Here is a 27,354-nt window from a genome sequence, read left to right as displayed (position 1 = left end):
AAAAAAAAAAAAAAAAAAAAGTTTCTATAAATCCTGAATCAATCTGTAAAATAGCAAAGCAAAAGCTATAGCTAATAAGCCAACAAAGGAGATAAAATATGATCATTAAAAATGCAGAATAGGGCTTCCCTGGTGACACAGTGGTTAAGAATCTGGCTGCCAATGCAGGGGACACGGGTTCAAGCCCCAGTCCGGGAAGATTCCACATACTGCAGAGCAACAAAGGCCGTGCACCACAACTACCGAACCTGCACTCTAGAGCCCACAAGCCACAACTGCTGAGGCCGTGTGCACAACTACTGAAGCCCGTGCGCCTAGATCCTGTGCTCTGCAACAAGGGAAGCCACTGCAATGAGTAGCCCGTGCACCGCAACGAAGAGTATCCCCTGTTCACTGCAACTAGAGAAAGCCCGTGAGCAGCAATGAAGATCCAATGCAGCCAAAAATAAATAAATAAAACAAATAAATATTTTTTAAAAATTAAAAACAAAATGCAGAATAATCCAAAAGAAGGTGGGAAAAGAATAAAAGGGGAAGAAAGAACAGATGAGACAAAGAGAAAACAAATAGCAAGATGATACATTTAAAACCAACCATAGAAATAATCACATTAGAAGTTAATGGTCTAATCTCCTTAATTAAAAGGCAGAGATTGTCAGATTGGATAAAAATAGTAAGATGCAATTATATGCTGCATTCAGCATACAGGCATACCTCAGAGATATTGCAAGCTTGATTTCAGACCACCACAATAAAGCAAATAACACAGTGAAGCAAGTCACATGAATTTTGTGATTTCCCAGTGCATATAAAAGTTATGTTTACACTATAATATAGTATATTAAGTGTGCAATAGCATTATGTCTAAAAAAAGTACATACCTTGATTTAAAAATAAAAAACAAAAAAATTGCAATAGTAATATCAAAGATCACTGATCATAGATCACCGTAACAAATATGATAATAATCAGAAAGTTTGAAGTATTGCGAGAATTATCAACATGTGATACAGAGACACAAAGTGAGCAAATGCTCATTTTTGGGAAAATGGTGCCAATAGACTTGCTTAATTCAGGGTTGCCACAAACATTCCATTGATTAAAAAATGCAATATCTGTTAAGAGCAATAAAATGAAGTATGCTTTACACACTTTAAAAATAAAAACACAGATAGGTTGAAAGTGAAAGGATGAAATAAGACATACCATGCTAACACACACCGAAAGAAAGTTGACATGGCTGTATTCATATCAAACAAAGTGAATTTCAAAGCAAAGAATCTTATCAGTGATAGAGAAGGTAACTTCATAATGATAAAGGGATCAATTCTTCAAGAGGACATGGGAGTCCTAAATGTTTATACCCCTAAAAAAAGAATACATGAAGCAAAAAATTATAGAACTACAAGGAGAAATAGAAAAACCCACAACTATATCTATATTCAACATTATCTCAGTAATTAACAGAACATGTACACAGAAAATCAGTAAGGATATAGCAGGCTTAAACAGCACTATCAACGAACTTGATTGACAAATATGGAACTGTCCACCCAACAACAGCAGATGTGATAGTCTTCTCAAGTGCAGATGGAACATTTATCAAGATAGATCATATTCTTGAACAAAATAAATCTCAGTAAATTTTAAGGGATTCAAGTGATACAATGTATATTCTTCAACCACAGTAGAATTACATTAGAAATTAATAACAACATCTGAGAGGGAATTCCCTGGCATTCCAGTGGTTAGAACTCTGTGCTTCCACTGCTGGGGGCCCGGGTTCAATCCCTGGTTGGGGAACTAAAATCCCATGAGCCATGTGGTGTGGCCAAAGAAAAAGCAAAAAAAAAAAATCTGAGAAATGTTTAAATATACTTAAAAACTGAACAACACACTATTAAATAACCCATGAGTCAAAGAAGAGATCAAAGGGAAATTAGAAAATATTTTGAACTGAGTGAAAATGAAAACATAGCGTACAGAATTTGTGGTATGTAACTAGAAGTAGTTTAGAAAGATCTCAAATCAATGATCTCAGCTTCCACCTTAAAAACTAGAAAAATAAAAGCAAAGTAATTAGAAGAAAATAAATAATGAAGATTAAAGTATAAATCAATAATATAGGAAACAGTAAAAAGAGACAAGCAATGAAACCAAAAGATGGTTCTGCAAGAAGATCAAAGAAACTGATAGACCTCTACCCAGACTTCTCAGGAAAAAAAGGACACAAATTGCTGATGTTAAAAACAAGAATCAGCACTACAGATCCTACCAACATTAAAAGATAATAAGGGAAAATTATAAGTAACTGTGCCAATAAATTTGGCAACTATGAGAAAATGGACAAACTTCTTAAAAGACACAAGCTACCAAAGCCCCCCAAGATGAAATAACCTAAATAGCCATAAATCTATTAAAGAAATTGAATTGTAGTTAAAAGCCCTCCGATAAATATATCTCCAGGCCCAGATGCCTTCACTTCTATCAAATATTTAAGGAAGAAAAATACGAATCCACTATAAATTTTCTTCAAGAAAATCGAAGAGGAATGACTATTTCCCAACATATTCTATGAGGCCAGAATTACCCTGATACCAAAACCAGAAAAAGTTATTACAAAAAAAGAAAATGACCAACCACTATTCCTCATGAATATAGATAGAAAATGCCTAAAAAATGTTTGCAAATCAAATCCAGCCATATATTAGAAGTATAAACATCATTACCAAGTAGAACTTATTCCAAGAATGCAGGGTTGGTTTAAATATAATTCACCATATTAACAAACTAAAGGAGAAAAACGATGTGATCATCTTAATAGGTGAAGAAAAAGCACTTGATAAAATCCAACATCTATTCTTGATTAAAAAAAAACTCTCAGTAAAAGTAGGAATAGAAGTGAACTTCCTCAACCTGATAAAGTGCATCTAAAAAACCTATATATGACATCATATATAATGATGAAAGACTAACTGTTTTTCCCATTAGATAAGGAACGAGGCAAGGATGTCTGTTTTCACCACTTCTATTCAACATCGTACTGGAGCTTCTGGATAGTGCAATTAGGCAAGAAAAAGATATAAAAGGCATACAGAGTGGAAAGGGGGAGAAATAAAACTGTCTTTATTCACAGATGATGTGATTGTTTAGAAAATTTGATAAAATCTACGTAAAAGCTATTAGAACTAAATGAGTTTAGCAATATTGAAAGATAAGGAGTCAATATGCAGAAATCAAGTAAATCAATCAGGAGCTGAAAATTCAGAATATATATTTATAATAGCACAAAAATATGAAATACTTAGAGATAAACTTGATAAAAGATTTGAAAAACCTGTACACTGAAAATTATACATCATTGTGGAGAGAAATTAAAGATGACTTCAATAAATGGAGAAACATACCTTCTTTATTGGTGAAGTCTTAAAATTGTAAAGATATCAAGTCTTCCCAGATTGATTTATAGATTAAATGCAATTCCAATCAAGATCTCAGCAAGTTTTTATTTTGTTGGTAGATATTGACAAGCTGACTCTAAAATTCTAAAATTGACAAGCTGCTTCTAAGATTCACATAGAAGTCCAAAGGAACTAGTATAGTCAAAATAAATTTGAAAAAGAAAAATGTTGATGTGCTAACCCTAAATGATTTCAGGACTTTTTTTTTTTTTGCGGTACGCGGGCTTCTCACTGTTGTGGCCTCTCCCACTGCAGAGCACAGGCTCCAGATGCGCAGGCTCAGCGGCCATGGCTCATGGGCTCAGCCGCCCCGTGGCATGTGGGATCTTCCCGGACCGGGGCACGAACCCATGTCCCCTGCATCGGCAGGCAGACGCTCAACCACTGCACCACCAGGGAATCCCAGGACTTATTATTAAGCTACAAAATGGTATGGTATTGACATAAAAAATTTGATCAATAGAACAGAATGGAGAGCCCACACTATATGGATAGCTGATGGTCTTTTTGCAAGGTGCAAAAGCAGTGCAGTGGAGAAAGTATAGTCTTTTTATCAAATGGTGCTGAAACAATTTGATATTCACATGTAAATCATGAACTTCAACCCACATACAAAAATTAACAGCGGATCACAAACCTAAATGTAAAATCTAAACCTGTAAGATGAATAAAAGCAAACATAGGAGAAACTCTTTGTGACCTTGGGTTAGGCAAAGAGTTTTTGGATACAACACCAAAGATGTGATCCTTACTAGAATAAATTGAAAAATTAGCCTTCATCAAATTAAGACTTCTGCTTTTCAAGAAAACATTCTTAAGAGAATGTCTAGGGAAAAAAATCTTTGTAAATCACATATCTGAGAAATGACTTGCATCCAGAATATATAAAAAATTGTCAAATCTCAATATAAGAAAAAAAAAACTCAAAAATAAACAATGGGTGAGGAGAAATTTATATGTATAAGTTGTTTGTTGGTATGTAATTGGATGTAGCCCGTTTGGAGGCCAATTTGGTAGAATCAAAAAAAATTAAATGTACTTTACTCTTCAATACAGCAAGTCCTTTAGAGGGACTATATTTTTTCTAGAAAATTTCTTTCCATGTGCACAAATAGGGATGTACACAGATGTTCCTGAAACGTTTATAATAACAAAAAATTGGACACAATCTAGGTGTCCAGAAATAGAAGAATGATGAATAAACTATGATTCCTCCATCATCCACATTGCATTGAACTATAATACAGCAGCTGAAATGAATGAGGTAGAGCTATGTGTCCTGACATGAAAAGAATTCTGAACTCCATTGGCAGATGAAGAAAGCAAGTTGCAGAACAAATGCACAATGTTATCCTAAGCAAAGTAAAACCATATATTTGCATATGTACACATAGGTATGAAAACTTATTTAAATGGTCTGGAGTGACACATACCAGATTTCCTACCAAAAGGAGGGAAATATGGACACATGATTGTGAAGGGGCTCTTTACTTTATATGATATATATATATATATTTATTTATTTTGTCGTACGTGGGCCTCTCACTGTCGTGGCCTCTCCCATTGCGGAGCACAGACTCTGGATGCGCAGGCTCAGCGTCCATGGCTCACGGGCCCAGCCGCTCCGCGGCATGTGGGATCTTCCCGGACCGGGGCACGAACCCGTGTCCCCTGCATCGGCAGGTGGACTCTCGACCACTGCCCCACCAGAGAAGCCCCACAATATACATTTTTATAACAGTTTCATAGAGATATAGTTCACATAAAATAAAATTCACACATTTAAATGTGTGATTTAATAGTTTTTTACTATATCCACAGACTTGTGCAACCATCACCACAGTCAGTTTTAGAACATTATCATCACCTCAAAAAGAAATACTTTACCTGTTAGCAGTCACTCACCATTTCCCCTCAACCCCAGTCCCATGCCCAGCCCTAGGCAGCCACCAATTTACTTTCTGTCTCAATGGGTTTGGCTATTCAGGACATTTTATAAAAATGGAATCATACAATATGTGGCCCTTTGTTACTGGCTTCTTTCACTTAGCATAATATTTTCAAGGTTCATCCATGTATCAGTGTATCATTTCTTTTTATTGCTGAATAATATTCCACTGTATGGATATACCACCTTTTATTTATCCATTCACCAGTTGGTGGGCAATTGGGTTGTTTTCACTTTTTAACTATCATGAATAATGTTGCCATAAATGTACAAATTTTTGTGCATGTACTATGTATTTTTAAATTTTTCCAATTTTTTTTACAATGAGAATATATTCATATATTATTTGTGTAAAAATTGAACATATAACAAAGAATGCTTTACACATATTATTATATGCAGTTCTGTGAGGTAGGGACTGTTATTATCTGCATTTTACAGCTGAGGAAACTAGGCTTAGGAAGGTTAAGTGGCTCACCCAAAATCACAGCTAATAAAGGAGAAAGCAGAGATTCAAACAACTGCTGTCTGGCTCCAAAGCCCATTCCCCTAATCATTATGTAACACTGCCCACCGTGAGGGCCTTCTGGTAAGGGTATCGACACTACACTACAACCAAGATAGTATTATGATCATGAAACAAGGAGTAGGTTTATGATCAGTCCCACAGCAATGGCATCAAGAGTGTGTTCTACAGTTGGTAATGAGTATATTAGTCTGTTGGGCTTTTCAGATCTATTTTTAATCGGAATGTAAATACTCCAAGTGCTGATGGCAGATAAGGGGACATCATAAGTGCTTGCATTCAAAGTTTTGAATAGGGCACTGTGTCGGAGTCAGTACTTCTCCCAGAACGTATTGGCAGCTTATAGTTAGTATCCCCCTTGCATTAATTAGAATATTCTGGCCCCTTGCCAGTGCTCCTGCATAGGGGCATCTGCCTGTTGTCTGTTTCACTTGCCTCAATTAGATGCAACTGACTATAATGGCAGTAAAACTCCCAGGTCAGAGGCTCTCTTAGGGTGGGGTCTTGGCTGCACCCAGACCTGCTTGACTGGGCATCTACTCAATGGGAAAGAATGGATGTGAAAAGTCTACCTTTTCTAGAACAGTGCCGTTTCACCTGGCAAAACTGAGCATTCAGTTTTGCTTCAACGACATCATAATGCACAGGTTGTGCTACATCATTATAGGTGCAGAAACCCCATGCCTCAAAGGTAGCTCTAATTGCCAGCAGTTCCTGTTCCTACACCAAGTAGTTAACCTCATCTGGGGCCATTTTCTTTAAGAGAGAGGCCATTTTCTTTGAGAGAGAGGCATATAGGTGGAAGTACTTGGGCTGTGCTCTTCTTGTAGTAATAGGATCACTCTACCTCAATACTGGAGGTGTTAGTTTTAGTTATGTAAGGCTGGGTTGGCTCAGGTTAGGCCAGGATCGAGGCAGAAAGTATTTTTTACACTGCTTTATTGTAATAATAATTAGTATACGATATACTGCACAAACTTCAACTACTTACCAGTTCTTTCCTTTTCCTCCTAATCTTTCCTTTTTCTTGTCTCACTGTACTTGCTGGAACCTCCACTGGCTGAACAAGGGTTGTCCTAGGAAGCATCTTTGTCTTGTTTCTGATGTTAAAGCAAATACTTTTGGCATTTCCCCAGTATGATGTCTGCTATACTTATTGGCACAGATGCCTTATCAGGTATAAGAAGAGCCCTTCTATTCCTAGTTAGCCAAGGGACTTTTAAAATCATGAATGAATGTTTTCTATATTAGTAAAATGATCATATGGATGTTTTCCTCCTTAATACGATGAGTTATGTTAATTAATTCTCCAAACCAACCTTGCATTCCTGGTGTAAATCCAACTTGGTAAATATTCACTATCTTTTTATACATTGCTAAATTTAGTTTGCTAAGTTTTAAAATAATTTTTACACCTTATAACCATGAGTGAGACTGACTTGTAACATTCCTTTGTATATATAGTCCTGGTCAGGTTTTGTTATCAAAATAACTCTAGTGTACTATTTTTCTTTTCTCTGGAAAAATTTGGATAATACTGAATGACATTTTCCTTGAATGATTGGTAGGACTAGCCTGTCAAGCGCTGTGAGTCTGGTGTTTTTTTTTGTTGTTGTTGCTGTTTTTCATGGGAACAATTTTATGTACTGATGTTTTCTTTAGTGGTTAGAGGACTTTCTGAATTCTCTATTTCTAAGGACACTTTTAGTAAAATGCATTTCTCTAAGAATATACCCACTTTTAAATCCAAGTTTTCAAAACTATCGATATGAAGTTCTTTGTATTATCTTATTGTTATATGTTTAATCTCTGCAGCATCTGTATTTCCCACTTTTTAAATTCCAAAATATATAATTGCATTATCTGTCTTTTTTCCCCCTTGATTAATCTTTTTTTTCCCCAGATCTTAGGTAAAAAGCATTTATTCTTTCATCAATAAGTATAATTTAGACTTTTGTGGTTGTTGTTGATCATATTAAAGAAGTTTTCTGTTATTCTTTTAGTTTGTGGAGAGTTTTTATCATTAATGGGTGTTGAAATTTTGTGATGTTGAACATCCTTTCATGTGTTTGTTGGCAATCTCTGTATCTTCTTTGGAGAAATGTGATTAATCTTGCCAGAGGTTTTTGTATTTTATTAGTCTTTTCAAAGAAATAATTCTTGGTTTTGTTGATACTACTATATATTTGTTTTATATTTCATTGACTCTTACTTATATCTTTATTATTTCCTTCCTTCTGCTTTCCTGAGGATTAGTCTGATATTCTTTCTCTAATTTCTTAAATTAAATGTTTGACCGATAAGTTCTGAGCCTTCCGTTTTTTCTAGTGAAAGCTTTTAAGTCTATTAATTTCCTTCTAAATATCATTTTAGCTCATCTCAGAAATTTTGATATGCAATATTTTCATTATCTTTCACATCTAAGTATTCAGTTCCAAATCTAATTTTCATTATAATTTTTCTTTCACCTGTAAGTTGTAAAATATTGTGTTTCAAGTTGCTAAACAAATAGATTTTTTCTAGTCATTTAAAAATGTTGATTTATAATTTAACTGCATTGTAATTAGAGAAGGTGGTCTGATACAATACTAAATCTTTGGAATATGTTGAAGCTAGCATCTGGTCCATTTTTATATGTGCTCCAAATGTACTTGAAAGTAATATATATTCTCTAATAGTTGAAATTTTCTACATATATATCTATTATATCTAGCTTGCTAATTATGCTGTTCAAGTCTTTTATTTCTTTACTGTTTTTCTTTTTTGCTTGATCTATCAGTTCTGTAAAAGATGTGTTAAAATCTCCCACTGTGATAGTGGGTTTATCAATTTTTCCTTGTAGATCTGTCAATTATTGTTTTGAAAAAATCCTTGGCCATGTTAATAGGCAATTACACATTTAGAAATGATATATCTTCCTGGTTGAATTTACTTTTTCCACTATGAAGTGACTCTTTTTCCCCCTAGTAATGCTTTTGCCTTACATTTAAAAACATTATATTAAAACAGCTACTTCATATTTCTTTTGGTCAGTTTTTGCCCAGTAATATTTTTCCATCCTTTGACATATAGTCTTTCTATGTCTTTACATTGAAGTCCAAATGAAATTATCTCTCTTATAAACAGCATATAACTGGGTTTTGTTCTTTTATTCATTCTGACAATCCTTGACATTTTAATTGAGTACTTTAGCCCATTTATATTTAGGGTGATTACTGATATATTTGGATTTATTCTTATCCCTTATTATGTGGTTTTTACTTAGTTTTTAAAATATTTGTTTATTTATTTAGCTGCACCGGGTCTTAGTTGCGGCATGCAGGATCTTCCTTGTGGCATGTGGGACCTTTAGTTGCGGCATGAGGGATCTAGCTCCCTGACCAGAAATCGAACCTGGGGACCCCCTGCATTGGGAACGCGGAGTCTTAGCCACTGGCCCACCAGGGATGTCCCTATTGTGTGATTCTTATTTGTCCCTTTTACTGTTTCATTTCACTCCTCCTCTTTTCTTGGCTTCTTCTTCTTCTTTTTTTTAATGTTTAATATGCCTCAGTTTATCTTTTTTTTTTTTTTTTGGTTGTAGCAAGTGGGATCTTAGTTCCCTGACCAGGGATTGAACCCATGCCCCCTACATTGGAAGTGCAGAGTCTTAACCACTGGACCACCATGGAGACCCAGCTTCTTTTAAATTAAGCTTTTTTTTCTTTTTTTCTTTTGTATTCACTTTTCCTCTCTACCAATTTGAAAGTCATATATTTCATGTCTATACTTTTGTTGATCACTCTTGCCATTTTAACATGCATACTTTAATTAGTCTAAAATTAATCATTTTCCATTTCCTTCATAATTTAACTTTCAAAGGACCATACACGTTACCCACACTCACCATATTTTGCCTTCTGCATCAATATTTGAAAACTATGGATTATGTAGTACTCTTCCCACAAGGCTTTCATCTTTCCTAGTTTTACAAAGAGACGTGTGTTTAAAAAATTATTACCAATTTTGTAGATCAAGAAATTGGGTCCTAAAACAAAGAACTTGTCCATAGAAATAACTCATCTAATCAGGAGGGGAAACCAGGCCTCCTGATAATTTCTCCAATTATGGAATTCAGGAGATTGCCTGGGGAAACTTCTTTGCCACACTTAATGTTTAAAAATTTTGATATACATTGCCACCTTGCCCTCCAGAGAAACTATACTAATTTACATATAACAGTAATTGAAATCCATGATCAATCCAATGCTGAATTCCTTCCAGTTCTCAGAGTACAGGAACCATGTCTTTTTTTTTTATACTTGTATTATAGGAAATTTCAAACATATATAGGAGCAGAGAGACTAGTTAATAAATCTTGTGATAACTTTTATTTAAAATTTTTTACTGGAGTATAGTTGATCTACAATGTTGTGTTAGTTTCTGCTATGCAGCAAAGTGAATCAGTTATACATATATTGTGATAACTTTTAAACCCCAAGTAAATGTCAACAGCTTAGATAAGAAACATGGCAATAAAACAGAGGAAAGTAAGACTAAATAATGTTGTGTTTTATGTTTTATTTTTTAAAGGTCAGATTCTTTTCAATCCTTTCTGTGTTTTGAGATTACAGTAAAACTTTAATTAACAGGACCCCAATAAACTGGAAACTTTCACTAACTAGATTCTTTCCTGGTACCCTATTTTAAGTAGAGGCTCATTATAATATGCTCCTAACAAGGATTTACTCTAAAAATGCAAGAATCATAGAATGACTCCTAAATAACCAATGGATCAAAGAAGAAATCAATGGGAAATTAGAAGCTATCTTGAGACAAATGAAAAGGAAAACACAACATACCAAAACTTATGAAATTCAGCAAAAGCAGTATTAAGAGGGAAGTTTTAGCAGTAAGTGCCGACATTAAAAAAGAATAACTCAGGGCTTCCCTGGTGGCACAGTGGTTGAGAGTCCGCCTGCTGATGCAGGGGACATGGGTTCGTGCCCTGGTCCGGGAAGATCCCACATGCTGTGGAGGGGCTGGGCCTGTGAGCCATGGCTGCTGAGCCTGCGCACAATGGGAGAGGCCACACAGTGAGAGGCCCGCGAACCGCAAAAAAAAAAAAAAGAACTCAATCAGCATAACTTTACATCTCAAGAAACTAAAAAATAAAGACAAACTAAGCCTTAAGTTAACAGAAAGAAGAAAATAGTAAAGATCAGAGCAGAAATATACAAAATAGAGAATAGAAACACAATAGAAAAAAAATCAATGAAACTGAGTTTTTTAAAAAGATAAACAAAATTGACAAACTTTTAGCTAGACTAAAAAAAGAAGAGGGAGAACTCAAATAAATAAAATCAGAAATGAAAGAGGAGACATAACAACTGATGCCACAGGAATAAAAAGGATTGTAAGAGACTACTGAGAGCAATTATACATCAATAAATTGGATAACCTAGAAGAAAAGGATAAATTTCTAGAAACATACAACCTACCAAGGCTGAATTATGAAGAAATTGAAAATTTGAACAGATTTTTAACTAGTAAGGGATTGAATCAGTAATTGAAAGTCTCACAACAAAGAAAAGCCCAGGACCAGATGGCTCTACAGGTGAGTTCTATGAAACATTTAAAGGAAAATTAATGCCAATTCCTCTCAAACTCTTCCAAAAAATTGAAGAGGAGGAAAAATTTCTAAACTCATTTTATGAGGCTATCATTACCCTAATACCAAAGCCAGACAAAGAAACTGAAGAAAAGAAAATGACAGGCCTGTATCCCTGATGAACATAGATGTGAAAATCCTCAACAAAATATTAGCAAACCAGAATCAACAGCACATTAAAAGGATCACATACCATGACCAAGTGGGGTATATTCTTTAGATACAAGGATGGTTTGACATATAAAAATCAATTCATGTGAGGTACCACATTAACAGAATGAAAGATAAAAATAACATGCTCATCTCAATAGATGCAGCAAAAGCATTTAACAAAATTCAACATCCTTTCATAATAATAATAAAAAAAACCTCTCAATACACCAGGAATAGAAGGAAATTACCTTAGTCAAAGGGTACAAAGTTTCAGTTATGCAGGATGAATAAGTTCTGGGGATCTAATATACAGCATGGTGACCATAAATAATACTGTATCGTATACTTGAAATTTGCTAAAGTAGATCCTACGTGTTCTTGCCACACACACAAAGAAAGGTAACTATGTGAGGTGATGGATGTGTTAATTAGCTTGATTGTGGTAGTCACTTCACAGTGTACACATATATCAAAACATCGCATTGTACACCTTAAATACAATTACAATTTTACAATTGTACAAATTTACAATTTGTACAAATACAAAATACAATTTTAATTTGCTGATTATACCTTAATAAAGCTGGAAAAAAAAGACGGAAACCACCTCAACATAGTAAAGGTCATATATGAAATGCCCATAGCTAACATCATTCTTAGTGGTGAAAAACTGAAGACTTTTAAGATCAGGAACATGGCAAGGATGCCAACTCTTGCCACTTTTATTCAACATAATACTGGCAGTCCCAGCCAGAGCAATTAGATGGAACAAAAAGGCATCCAAATTGGAAAGGAAGCAGTAAAATTATTGCTGTTTGCAGATGATATACACAAGTCAGTTGCGTTTCTATACACTAACAGTGAACTATTCAAAAAGGAGTTTAAGAAAACAATACCATTTATAATCACATCAAAAATAATAAACTGCTTAGGAATAAACTTAATCAAAGAGGTCAAAGACTGGTACGTTGAAAACTACAAAACATTGATGAAAGAAATGTAAAAAGAGACAAATAAATGGAAAGACATCTCATATTCATAGATTAAAAGACTTAATACTCTTAAAATGTCCATATTACCCAAAGCGGCCTACAGATTCAATGCAATTCCTATCAGCACCCCAATATCCAGAGAGTAGAATGGTGGTTGCCAGGGATTGAGAGGAGGGGGAATAAGGAGGTGCTGTTCAATGGGTATAAAGTTTCAGTGATGCAAGATGACTAAATTCCAGAGATCTACTGTACAGCATTGTGCCTATAGTTAACAGTACCGTATTGTACACTTACAAATTTGTTTAAACAGTAGATCTCATGTTAAATGTTCTTACCACAATAATAAAAAAAATGATTCAGGGAGTGACCAGGACCTCTAATATCATTTCCAGAGTCAGGTGCCTGGCATCACATAGACCATCCTGCATGTCAGTCTTGTTTGAAATAGCTACTTGTGAGGAGCAAGCTAAAGAAAGAGGATTGCACCTTCATTTTGGTCCTCTATTCTTATTTTCATGCCATCCCTATATACCTGGAATAAAGTCTCAAATATCAATTCTAAGCAATTGTTCCTGGTTTTCTTCCCGGCTGATGGAGTAGGACAGTGTAGTGGAAAAAGATCTGTGATTGGAATTCAAGTCCTGGCTTTCCTTCTTGGGAGCTATGTGGTCTTGGAAGAGTCACTTAACCATTCTGAGCCTTGGTTTAATGGCTTGTAAAACAAAAGGGTTGGACTGGAAATAATAACTAATGCCTCTTCTTGTTCTGGGTTTCTGTTATGATGTGAATTTACATTTCCAAGGTCTGGTCTTATTCATGGAGAGTCTCATACCTAAATGATCTGAGGGCACCCAAGCTATCTTTACCGCTCCAAACGCCTGAACTTCTACCATTAGTGATCCATTTCATTGGTTTTAGCATTGCTTCCTCCTGTTAGTCTACCTTTTGAGAAGAGAAGCATGTAAAGGCACTTCATTGTAAATAACTAAATCAGGTCACTTTTGCACGGTTGGGAAATGCAGGGATTTTGATGTCCAGAGAGTTTAAGTGGGAAGATAAGGGTGTAACACAGAGAAACTGGAAGAGTGTCGGAGACAGATTTCACCTCCTTCACAATTTTTCTGCATCTTGGCTCTGAGCATTGTTATGACTCAACCTCTCTTTGCTTGGCAAGGCTCAAATAAGAATAATCTCTATTTGGTACCAAATCAGAACAGGGAGTCCCTGGCCAAATGTCAGATTCAGGTATTTCTGACAGACTTTGAATGGAGTTCTTTCTTAGGTCTTTTGATAAACAGGAACTTGTTTAGAAGAGCCAAAACACTCCTTTGAGTAAACCATGGACATTGTACGTTGTTACAAAACCGTTAACCAGCATATACTCCCAATCCTAGATGCCCACTTTTCATCATCCTCTTCTGATCCTGTTCTCTTCTTAGTTCCATGCTGGTCCTCATCTCTCTTTGTTTATCATGCCTATCTCCTATAACCACCACTTGATCTCTCCTGTCCTGGAGAAAAGCAATCTCTTCCTCTGCATTCTCTCAACATTGAGGTACCACTAGTAATAAAGGATTTCTGCTTTTAATGGAGAAAACCAATTAATGTAGTTGTTGCTTTTTTTCTCTCTAACAATAATACCTATCATTTATTGAGTCTTGCTATGTCTTAGGCACTTGTATTGTTACCAAACGCAAGTTCGTATGCCCGACGCACAGTGAGGCCAAACAATACCGAAACTTCGAGGTTTGGAGCAGAGAAAGGTTTATTGCAGGACCAAGCAAGGAGAACCGGGGTGGGGGTGTTCATGACCCTCCCCAAACCCCAAACTCCCCAAAGGGTTTCAGCAAAGCTTTTTTATTTTGGTCGCACGGAGCTGCATGCGGGATCTTAGTTCCCCAACTAGGGATCGACCCGGGCCTAACCACTGGACCGCCAGGGAATTCCCCCAGCAAAGCATTTTTAGAAGCAAGGTGAGGGAGGGGGTCTTAGGGTATGTGATTATCTCATGCACAGTTCTCTGATTGGTTGATGTTGAGGTAACAGGGCAGTTAACATGATCAATCCTTAGGCACCAGTGACGGGGGTGGCCTACATGCTCAGGATCATGAGGTAGTTAATTTCTTCCATTTCATTCTCATGACTTAGAAGACAAAGATCTAGCTCCTGGGGGAAACGTTCACAAGATCACCACCCCAGGAAATTCAAATGTCTATGTCACATGCCTCTTCCTACTGTACTTTCTGTACCAAATTATTCTTACAGTAGCTGTTGGTAGCAGAATCAGAGGAATGATTTTGTCTGCTGATTGCGTACTGAGGCCCAAAAGTTGTTAACTCTTTTCTACTTACTAACTTGTGAGTTGCACCTGAATATATAGACCTAACTGAAATACTTTTTCAAAATCTCATTTTAGTTAATTTCAATTTAGCCAAGGCACTAAACCATTACCCTCCAACATGGAGATCAATAGATGCATCTGAAATTTCTTTCCAAGATGTCATTTAAAAAGGAGCTTTGGCATCACAATTCTCCAGGAATGTTCTGTAGAATTCTAATGTTAATGATGAATATGTGATCCCAAATCGTTCACTTGTATTGACCTTATCTCATTAATTCTTCTCCCAACAATGCCATAACTAGAGTTGAGCTCTGAAGTGTACCTTCCTCTTTTCCAACAGAAATGGTCCCACAATTTCAGAAAGCTCTCAAAGGTGAAAAAGTGCACACGGCGTTTATCACGTTTGCAAACGCCAATGAAAATGCTAAGGTAACACTGTCCAAAATGCAATATTCTTCTGTGAGGGCACCCAACTTTAAACAAATACACATATTCTAAATACAGCTTAGATCTGTGACATGTTTTGGCCAATGAAGTGTGAGCAGACATGATGACCTTCAATGAGCAGCAGAGGCCTTAAATGGGCTTGTGCAGTTGGGCTCACCTCCTATGTTTCAGTGAACTTTGTGAGAAGACAGGGCCTGGGAGCTGCGGCCTCACAGTTGGGCTCCAGAGGAAGATGTGTGTTACAGACCTCAAACTGACCCAAAACACGGAGCAAAACCAGCCATCTAGAGGTCTAAAAGAGAGCCACTGCAGCTAGCCAATAGGTCCAAGAAAAATAAATTCTTGTTTATGTAAAAAAATAAAAATAAAAAGGAGCTTTGTGAATTCCCGGCGATCCAGGGGTTAGGACTCGGTGCTTTCACTGCCAGGGTCTGGGTTCGATCCCTGGCCAGGGAACTAAGATCTCACAAACTGCACAGTGCAGCAAAGAGAAAAAAAAAAAAAAAAGAAGAAGAAGTTTTGCCCTAGAAATCTGAAGACCTGAGTCCCAATTCTGGATCTGCTACTTATTAGCCTGTAATGTTAGGCAAATCCACTTAATTTTTCTGAATCTGTTTCCTCTTATGTAAAATACAAATAATGATATTTTCCTTGCCTAATTCACCGAGATGATAGCGTAGGGATTCCACTATGAGGAAGTACTTTGTAAATCCCAAAGTGCTGTACAAGCAGAAGCCATTAGGCAAGATGAAGAGGAACGCTCAAAAGGTCACTAGCGGGAAGAGGATTTTCAGCAGGGCTCCAAGCAAGGGGTTCACCAAGGATGACATCATAGAGAAAAATTATGACTCTCACAATTGGTTTCCCTTTATCTTCGGTTTAGGGGTGCCAATCCAAATTGAGTCTCCAGCTGGATCCATGATGATCTTCAACCCACTGACTTCGAGGAAACCAGTCTTGGTTCTCATCTAAACTGAGTGCCCCACTCCTAAAGGGAGAGTGGCATGAGGGTTAAGTGACCCCTTGACACCAGTGAAGCCAGGGATCTGGATAATATTGGCTTGGTGAGCAGACTAAAGCGTAGAGAATTGATTGTGTGCCGCCTTGGTTACAAGCACAGAGATTTTGCAACGGAATGAGAGACAGGAGAAAAGGCAGAACTCAGAACCTGTATGAAATTATGGGTACCTCAACGCGTGAAAGTAAATCCCAAGGTAGAACAGCAATTGCCCTCTTGGTAGTCCAGACAGCACTGAGCATAGTACTAACAGATCACTCAGTAGGATGTGATGGTGATTGTCCTTGGTCTCTTGGTCTCTTTCTATTCTCCTTAGCTATAGGTTTCCCAAAGATATGTGTGGATGCAATTTACCAGGGCCCAGAAGGAAGACTGAAGGGTAGGGATGTGTTGTTCATTGATGGCAGGCCTGGCGCCCTGGTACTGAACCCCTTCTTGCTCCCTCACCCCCAACTCCCATCCCCTGGCCGGCATAGTCAGGCTTGGGAGACTGAAAGGGTTTCACTTCCGCCCGGCTGCAGGAACCACAAGTTCCAGACTAGGTCGGAATTGTAATAATCACAGTCAAAATACACCCAGATGCTCTTACACACCCAGACGCGCGCGCATCCCCGGGCCATGGTGGCGGACGGGAGGGTAGATTATTTCTCAGTTTTGGGTCTTTTTCTATGAATAGATGGGGTGCGGTGGGAGGGGAAGGCAGCTCGGTCCCTTTGCCAGTTCGCCGTCCCTGTCGCTTCATGGCGAGATAGCTCGGAAGCTGCCCGGACTCCTGCCCCCGCCCACCCCTAAAGCTCTCTTTCTTTTCGCCCCCGCTCCCCGCATCCACTTCCCAGAGCTGAGCTTTCTCTTGTCTGGGAGCTCATGGATGGGGGAGGGGAGAGATGGATGGAGTCGATTCAGCGGGGCACCTGGGTGCATGGGGCTTTGTTGCGTACAACAAAACCAGTCCCCACCAGCTTCCAGTTCCAGGCTAGGCTTCAGTCCGCCCGTAGAGTGGGGTGTGGGCTGGGCAGTCTAGGGAAGTGAGGGAATGTGAGGGGGCACTCCCCGTGTGTGACTGGGCACACAGGAATGCAGATGTGGGAGATGGTGCAGGTTTATGTGGGATTCAGTGAGTGTGAGTTGGAGTAGTGTGTGTGTGTGTGTGTGTGTGTGTGCGTGCGCGCGCGCGCCATGGGGCTGGGCTACTCCTGGCATTACATGTCCTTGGGTATCATCCCATGCCAAGCCAGATTGCAGTAATACGCAGGCCGATCAGGTCCAACCTGTTCTGCCCATGTCGGAAGGGTGATGACGGTTTCAAAGTGATGGAAAGCCCCCAGCTGGGGCTGTTGCTTAGGACATTCTGGATGTGGAATTTCTAGCCACATTGGCCAGGTCTTACTGGACATCATTATTTTTCCCCAAAGATGCCCAACTTTCTTGGCAGGCTTCTCTCTCTCAGCCAATGAGGATACAAAGCTCTTACAGTGATCTCTGCAGTAACTCCCCCCCTCCTAACTTCCTCACCCCACCCCTTTAATTAGTGGATCCTCATGTCTTCTTTACTGCAGTTATGTTAGTGGTGGGTTAGGTTGTAGCTGTATGTTTGGAGAAAAAGGGGCATACTAAAAGCACTATGTCTTAGTTATGAATTTGGTTGAGAGTTTTTTGTTGTTGTTGACCCATAAGGTGTGAATTGGCATGCTCTTTTTTTTTTAATCAAAGAGAGAAGGTATCAATAAAATGAACAAAATTGGTAAACCTCCTCTTTGACATTTTAATTTACGGTTTTAATAAAACGTTTTTCAGCGTTCAAAAATGTACAGTTAAGGACAGTGATCATTCACTCAAACAACTGGCATTTATTAAACACCTGCTATGTGCCAGTAGTGTTAGGTATTGGAAGTATAGCAATGAATAAATGAATAAAACATCATCTCAGCTCTCAGGGAGTGCATAGTGTGGTAGGCAAGAGAGAATGTGTAAACAGATCATTACAGTAGAGTTTGACAAGGGCCGGGCAGTTTACTGTGAGAGCATGGAAGAGGGATGCCTGGCTGGAGGAGGGGGGAATGATCAAGGAAGTCTTCACAGGGGAAGTGACATTTGAGTGAGTGTTGAAGAATTAATTCACCAGATGGCTAAGTTGAAGGGACAGCATATATAAAGGCAGAAGGGTCATAGTTAAGTAAAACTGCAGGGAGTCCTTGGAAGTGTTACTGTCACATTCTCAACAAACTCAGGATGAATCTTCCTGGACTGGGATGGTGATTAATGGTGAATCAGAAAGGAGCCAGTGCTGCAGACTGATAAGGATCAGAACACATCCCCATTTAAAAAAATGTCTAGCTTATTTATTAATATTAGTGTGTTTTGCTTTAAGCAAATCTGATATGTGTAAGTATGGATTTACAAGGCAAACGAACTAGATGGACAGTATTCACATTGCAGAATTCGTTGCTTTACAAAAGGATTCATAATCAAATCATCTTAAATAACAGTGCCCCTGTGACCTTTACAGTGAATATTTTTACCAAAAATCCATTTACACAGAATTGTTCGCATAGCCAATGGATGGATACAGAAAGGTATACTTGCATTACACTGACTTTTTACACACAAATTTACCAATTTCAGTGGAAGCATTTTCCCTCATGGTGTGGATGTTTAATAAACACTAAAAGAAAACATGAAAATGTCAGTAGTAAATATTAAATCCATTGTCTGTGATCTTTCATCATTTGAATTGTATAATACAAATTAATCAGGACAGGGTCTTCAGGGAGTTTTACATCTTAGGTAATTTTAGTAGTGTCACTGGTAATTAATGATAGCACAAGATTTCTGTGCTGTGTGTTAGTTCTGAAATGGATATACAATGACTACTCTAATACTCATGCAGTGAAGCCAGAACAGGGGCACGTTCTCTTGTTTTGTTGTGTTGGCACTGATTGCACGGGCTGATGAATGGCACTGGAAATGAACCTAAGAGATGGATGATTTCTACTGGAAGTGCCTGGTGGGCACAAAATTCTGCAAGTTAAGAGTGGGGCTCTGAGGGTTTGGACCAGCATCCCGAGTATCTCCTCCCTTAAATGAACACCAAAAAGAGCCCTGGGCTGTATTAAAAAGGAGTGCCAGCAGAAGTGGGTGAGTTTGAATTGGCTTCTTCCCATCTGGCCAATGCCCTGCTGCAGAGGAAATGATGGCCTGGGGTCCTTTGGGCGCATCAAGTTCCTTTGTTCACTGGCTGTCAATACCAGAAGGTATCAGGCAGTAGCTCTAAAAACACCCCCCGCCCCCCAGCTTGGGCTGGAATGGAATTGATCTGTTGCTGTGCTAATACTCGGATTAGTCTACAGGCTAGGGCAGTGCTTCCCAGTGTGGGTTCCAAAAAAGACTAGTTCCATAGGATGTTAATAGGTGTTACACACACACACACACACACACACACACAGAGTTTTGTGGTTAAGTTTACTTTGAGAAATTCTTGCTTAAACAAAAACGGTTTTGCTTATTGCAAGGCTTCTAAAAGCTTTTACTAGGCTAGGGTATATTGTGACTCAAGAGAATAAGCAGCATTTCCCAGATATATTTTCCCACAGAACCTGGTGTTCCAACAAGCATTTGGCTGGGCTGGTGCGGAGAAGAACATTCTTTGGGCAATGCTGGGCAAGAGCATTTTGTGCTGAGTTTGGAGGCTGTCGGTGTCTTGCTGGGTAAACTTGGATGACTCGCTTCAGCCCTCCAGGCTTTCCTTCCCCCATGTGTAAAATGAAGTTGATAATAATCATTGACTGTGATGGTGTGATGACAACTAAGATAATATCTCTGCAAGTATTTTGAGCTCCTTAGAAGAAAGGCTGTATATAAACTCAAGGTTATTATGAAAGGGAAGTGAAGAATTAAGGCAATTATCCTATAGTTCCAGCCCTGATCCTGTTTTTCTGCTGCATTATTGGGCAGACTGCCTCAGTTCTCTGCTCTGCTTTGACTGCAAAGACCTATCCTCATTCAACCTTGAGTGACTCAGTTCTCTGGGCTTACTTCCTTTCACATCCTGGCAATTTCAGTGTGGCCTTTAATTTCCTGGTCGAGAGGTATCATCAGTACAGCCTCAAGAAAAGTCCCATCAATCTGAACACACCCTGCTGACCAGAAAACCCTGGAGGTGGGAATTAAATGTAGTTGGGAAGTTGCTTTTATCCTTCACACTCATCCTCTTGCAGAAGCAGTTCTAAAGGACCATCTTGGAAGCTGGCTGCTGCAGGGCTCATCTCCAGTGGCCCCAGTGACCCATCTGGGCCAGAGTCCTGTTTGCAGGAGAGGTTTTTTGAGCACAGTTTCCGGGGTCCATTTTGCCACTAGGATAATGGAGTTCTTGAGGATTTACTGCTAAGGATCATTACAAACTGGGTTTGAGGTAGAGACTGATGTGAAGGCATTAGAGGTATAGTCTACAGTGCTCTGTACACGGACCAGCCATTCCCCACATGAAAGCAGCAAGCATCAGGTGCAGGAGGAAGGATTGGGTTTAGCCACAAGAGAAAACTGTGTGACTTTAAGATGTGATACTGGAAACTGAGAGTGAAGTCATTCTCTGTTCTGGAGGGCTGAGTGGAAATGCCTGTCCAGGAGGGCAGAGTCATAGTATGGTAGAGCTACAGATGCCTTGTGAAGTTCATCTGGTGTGAATGTTCTGTTTGGATGAGGAAAATGAGGACCAGAGAAGTACAGTGAGCTGCCTAAGGTCACACAGCTAACCACATGACAGAAGTCATCCTAAAAGCTAAAACTCAGATCTGCTGCCTCCTTGTGCTCTTTATACTAGACCCAGCTGTGTTCTTGTGTAGTTCAGGGGAGTGTGGATTGGCTCATTCAGTGGGACTTGGAGGTCATGTCCAGGCCTGAGTTGTGTGGGCTTTAGCAGAGGGACAGGTCTCTAGTGGAGCCCTCAAAGGCCATGCTTCCCCGTATCTCTCAATCTCCATTCCTCTTGAGTGTACAGTTGTCTGATTCACCAAGCCACGCGGCCAGCTGGAAACCTAAGGACTGGGTGTTCTGTCGAAATACTCAGTGGGTGATTCAAGCATCCAAGTCCCTCTATCTTGGTCATTATTAACATTGTGTGGCCCAAGGGCCTCCATCAAAGCTTGATGAAAGTTACTGATGCACTCCCCAAAGAAGGGCCCACATCCATTAACACGTGCATGTAATTTCACGGCCATCTGGGTCTCGGGCTCTCCTGCTCTGCTGGCTGTTGGTGTCGGTACACAGCCTAGGGTCACTTGTAGATGCTCCCTACATACTAAAGATTCCCAGAGCTGGAATTGTCAACCTTATCTAGGAGGGAATTGGAAATACTGGGATGAGTCTTGTGCCAAAAAGACTGGGGGTGCGGGGTTGGTTAGAGTGGCATTTCTTTAGGATAAAAGAATGGGATTGAGTCCTGGACTTGAGGGAAAAACGGAAAAGGAACTGAAACGAGCTAGCCATTTCCCTTTCTCCCAGCCTTATGAAAGAGATGGGGAGGAAAGGAGGCATGGCAGGAAGAATGGCAGGAGACTTGGAAGGATGGGAGAGGGAAATCGTTCTGGAAAGGGTGTCAACCATGCCACCATTGCATGAAACGAAACTCTTCTAAAAGAAGTCAACAACTCTTCATTTCTTTCCAGCGTTTCTCGTCCTACTTCAGCTTCTAAATAGCAAAAGCTCATGGCTTTGGGGATTCGAAATTGTCTTAGATGCTGGAACACATGTCCTTGAAGAGGACATTTTTAGAGGCTGGGAGTGGGAGCTGGACATTGTGGGGGAATGGCACAGCTTGCCTCACTTCTTGTTAAAAAAAGCATTTTTATGATCAGAATAATATATGCTCATGCTTGTAAAAATAGGAATATGAAGTAGAATGTTCCTGGCCTCTCCACCACTGATCCCCCACTATGTTCACAGCTTGGTTTGTGTCATTTTGTGTGTGTTTCTATGAATATTCATATATGTATTCATGTGCCTAAAATAATAATAAAAGATGTGACCAAGACTACACATACTGACCTACAACATGCTCTTCATTGGACTCTATATCTGGCGGTCTTTGCCCGCCGGTACACTTCTAGCTAGTTCATTCTGTTTAACGGTTGCATAGTATTCTGTCATCTGGTTCTGACCTAATTTCTAACACGAGAATTACTGAAATTTTGCATTCTTTCAAATTTTTACAAATTATTAAATATTGGTGCAGCCTACCTCTTTCTACACGCATCTCTCCATACTGTCACCAGCGTTTTTGTCGTATAAATTCACAGTAGTGACCTTGCTGGTTCAAAGAGTTTGGTTTGCACACCTGTGATTTTTAGAGAGCCTGCCCAATTGCCCTCCAGGAAGGTGACAGCGACTTCCCTCCCCACCTGCCCCCCATCCACATGGCCATTTCTCCATGCCCTTCCTCACCAATTTCAGTTATGTTGGTTGGTCCTTTCAATCTCTGACAATGTGATTGCTGAAAAAAATCTCCTTTTCCTTTGCATTTTTTTTGAGTACCAGCATCTTTTCGTATGTTTATAGCACATCTGCATTTCTTTTTCTGCGTTGCCATTTCATATCCTTTGCCTGTTTTTCTATTGGGTTTTTCTTTCTCACTGTGATAACTGGGATCTCTTTATATATTTTGAGTAGTAACAATTTAAATGTTATCTATGTTGCAAATATAGTAAGTAGTCTATTGTTTATCTTTTGACTTTGATTTTAGTGTCTTTCATTGCACAGAAATGTTTACGATTTTTTTTTGTTTTTTTTTTTGCGGTACGCGGGCCTCTCACTGTTGTGGCCTCTCCTGTCGCGGAGCACAGGCTCCGGACGCGCAGGCTCAGCGGCCATGGCTCACGGGCCCAGCCGCTCCGCGGCATGTGGGATCTTCCCGGACCGGGGCACGAACCCGTGTCCCCTGCATCGGCAGGCGGACTCTCAACCACTGCGCCACCAGGGAAGCCCAATGTTTACGATTTTTAAAAATAACCATTGTCACTCTTTTCCTTTACGAGCACTTCAACGCTGCCACAATGAATGTCCTTGGGCTATATTATATGTGTTTGGCTCATTATTTCCTTCAGATAAATTCCTAGGACCGGATTTGTTTAGTTTTTTTTTTTCTAGATATTTCCAAATTTCCCTCTAAAGTGTTGGGTTTTTTTAACCAGTTTACACTCCAACTGCAGTGTAAAGAAGTATACTTTACTCCTCCTCTTGATGTCTTATGATAATTCAGGTTTTGCTTCTTAAGTCAAGTGCTAGGCAGAAACTCATATTTGGCACCATAAAAGGCTGTGGGCAGAAATCCCTAACTGCACGTGAAACGCGTGTAATACACGTTTCACCTTCAATTATTTCAGCAAACATGTTTTTTTAATTCATTTCCAACTAGAACTGTGTCGAAAGCATTTTCCAACATCAAGTCCCTCTAAATTTACTGTGAAATGAATGGCTATTTAGGGTCATTTCTGCTGGCAGCAGCCGCAGCAGCAGACAATGGCAAATGAACTTTAGAGATGTACCTTGTAAGGCACTTGGAACAAAGCTACTGCTGCATCTTCACTAAACTCTGGGGTCAGCTAGGTTGGTTCCAGAATTTTCCAGAGGCTGAGTGCTGAGTTAGGAGTTAGCTTCTATCCAACTTGCCTTCCTGCAAAGAGGACAAGTTTGAGGCCCTCCCATGAGGAGTTATTCTAATGGAAATAAACAGTGATGTCATCCTCTGCAAAGGGAGTAGTGACAAACAGGTACAGGTGTAACTTTTCTCCTCATTCTTCCTGGGCTTGCTTCATCTTCTTGCATCTCTTTCCTGCCAACGTCCAGGTATGGTCAATGGAATTTTGGTGTTTACTTTAGGCCATGGGTAGGATCCACGGATTAGGAGAAGATGGATATCAGAGCGGTCATTTGTGTGGCTTAAGAACTATCTCTAGTCAGAAGAGCAAGAGCAACAGCAATAACCATCAGATCCCTTGGGGGTGGCAGAGCATGGGTGGGAAATGAAAGAGCAGTGATTGTGTACCCATTTTACAGATGGGGAAGACACATCTGGAAAGGAGAAATGTTCTGAGAGTTGGACATTGCTGGAAAAGGCTCCTGACATACCCCCAACACATGCTAGCTAAAAATCTGGCAACTTCTCTCCTCTAGGGATGGATATAGGTGCCTTTAAAGTGCAGCTTCCTAATTTGATATATTTAAGAGTACCCCTTGTACTTACCCATCGTTCACTTTACTTAATGTGGTATTTACCCCACCCCTGGGATGCTTATTTGAACTATTGCCAGTTATTATTTGTGGTTTCCCATTTACCTCAAAATCTTGGTATTTGGAAAATGGCTTTAGATCCTATCTAATATTTGTGCGGTTTCTTTCTTTTAAAGGTTTGGACTAGAGTAAGGATCCTTCACAGGGGAACTGATGGCCAGGAATATAATTATCAGTCTTTGCTGCCTTGAAAAAAAAATGGCTTTGGTTGTTGAGTTAACGAATGTCTCATCTTAAAACTAGGGTGTCTTTTCTTCGATGCTGAACTATTTATTTATTTATGCATGCATGCATGCAGTGCCGCGTGGCTTGCAGGATCTTAGTTTCCTGACCAGGGATTGAATCCGGGGCCGCGGCAGTGAAAGCGCTGAGTCCTAACCACTGGACCGCCAGGGAACTCCCCAACGCTGAATAATTTAAAACTGAAACATTATAGCCACAGATACCGGTCTCTACACATAAATCATGTGATACATTTCTCCTTATGGGTGGTCATAAGGGAAAAGGTCATATTTTCTTTTTAAAACTATGCTTGATGCTTTTCGTAGAACTGGGGATTGTCATGTTTCGTTTTCTAATGAATTATTCTGCAAGGGTAGTGTTGCTGTTTAACTCTGATTAGAACCAGGAGAGGACATCTGTCCCCACACTTAAACTAGAAAGGACAATCTCATTAAGAGGCAAAGAGAGTCGGTACGTGGAGCTTACAGTGAATTGGGAGACAGAGGACCCGAATTCCAGTTCTGATTTTGTTACTAATTAGCTGTGTGACCTTGAACAAGTGCTTAATTTTCTCTGAGCCTCAGCCTCCTCACATATAAAATGAAAACATAGTTAGGAATAGATCATCTATACAAAGCATACTTGTCTCCAAAGTCAAAGTTTGCTTTGTGACAGAATCATTTGGGGGCACTTCAAAAAAAAATATGTTGGATTCCCCACCTTAACTCATTGAATCTGAAACTCCAAGAGTGGACCCAAGAAGTCTATCTGTTAACCAGCTCCTTAGACGACAGAGAAGGCTGTAACCCCCTCCTGTGGTAACTTTCAGGGGGCAAGATTCCCTGGGCCTGAGGGAATGAAACCCATTTTCCAAAGTGGGAAAGTCCACATCTCCCAGTAGCTCTGGCTGAGAAACCTATGATATGAGACCGCATTTGGGGAGGCTGGTTTTTGACCTAGTTCCCTGGGGCTGGTTTCTGCTGAGGTGAGTGGAGAGCAGACTGTTCTTTTTAATAAGAGCAAGTCTGGATGAACGAACTGACCAGTTATTCAATAATGAGCATATTTCAGGCCCTTTGGCACAAAATCTTCAGTCAAAGCATTTCTGAGAAAGGACAAGGAGGCTTCCAGAACTCAGCCCCTTTCTGCCCAAGCTCTCCTTTGAATCCCTTTTGAAGCTTCTGTCCCTCCTTTGACTTGTAAGCTTTTGTTTCTCTTTCCTTCAATCAACTCACAGTGTTGCAGCGGGTTCTCTTGTTTCAGGGGATTTCAACCCCTGAGCTTTTTCCTCATCTCCCCCACCCACACTGCACTTTAAACACCTTCTCTCCACCCATCACCCCTCCCGTCATCACATTACTGATTTAATTTCCTTCAGTCATAGGCCCTCTCTCAATACTGTCCTGCCCTCTAAGTGCCAAAAGGAAAGGGGTCAGCATCAAGGTACAGCCCTCTGGGGACTTCCCTGGCGGTCCAGCGGGGCTGGATTCAATCCGTGGTCAGGAACTAAGATCCCACAAACTGCATGGTGTGGCCAAAGGAAAAAAAAAAAAGTACACACCTCTTTGCCCCACTTCTTTCCCTGAGTCTCAGCCTTCAGCCCTTCCTTTCGTTACAGGGGAAGTTGGAGCTAGAGAAGTGGTTCTCCAAAGGCAAACTTTCAGAGACAGCAAGTCTTGCTCTTTACATATAGCCACCATTTACTGAGCCATGTGCCAGGTACTCTGCCACCCTCCTGGCATGCATCATCTCATTCAGTCCCTTCCACAGCTCCATCAGGTAGGCACTCTTAGTATTCTCAGACCATGGAGGAGGAAACTGAGGCTCAGGGCCACCAAGTGACTTGCACAAGTTCAGTCAGCTGGTGAGTGGCTCAGTGATCTATCGGTCTGGTCCTGGGGCCTGCATGGTTGAACAGAGTATTCTGCTATTAACGGTTCCCTATGGCGTGTATTGGGCTGGGTTGTACCGAAGGCAAATAGCAACAGATTTTCTTGGGTGTGAAGAGTCTGAGCCCTGAAGAGTCTGGGTAACTTTAAACACCAAGAAAGGAGGGGGAGTTGGTCTTAATGGCAGAGTCATGTTGCCAGGGTTATTATGTATCATTGTAGGGGTGGGCCTGGGAGCCTGGGTTTGATTCTTGAGAATTGAAAACCGAGTAAAGCTGTAAATATTGGCATTGAGAAGTACATTCCCGAGACCCCTGTGACTATTGTTAGTTTCATAGATCCTGGGAATGTGAAACATACTTGTTATTTTCTTCCTTCCACTCCCTTCCGGAAGCCAGTGCCAAGGTTATAGAGGAGCAGAGGTAGG

This window comes from Neophocaena asiaeorientalis, unplaced genomic scaffold (assembly GCF_003031525.2).
Source record: "Neophocaena asiaeorientalis asiaeorientalis breed wild unplaced genomic scaffold, Neophocaena_asiaeorientalis_V1.1 scaffold41, whole genome shotgun sequence".
Classification (NCBI taxonomy): domain Eukaryota; kingdom Metazoa; phylum Chordata; class Mammalia; order Artiodactyla; family Phocoenidae; genus Neophocaena; species Neophocaena asiaeorientalis.
The sequence above is the reverse complement of the archived record's forward strand: the minus strand, read 5'-3'. Positions refer to the sequence as shown.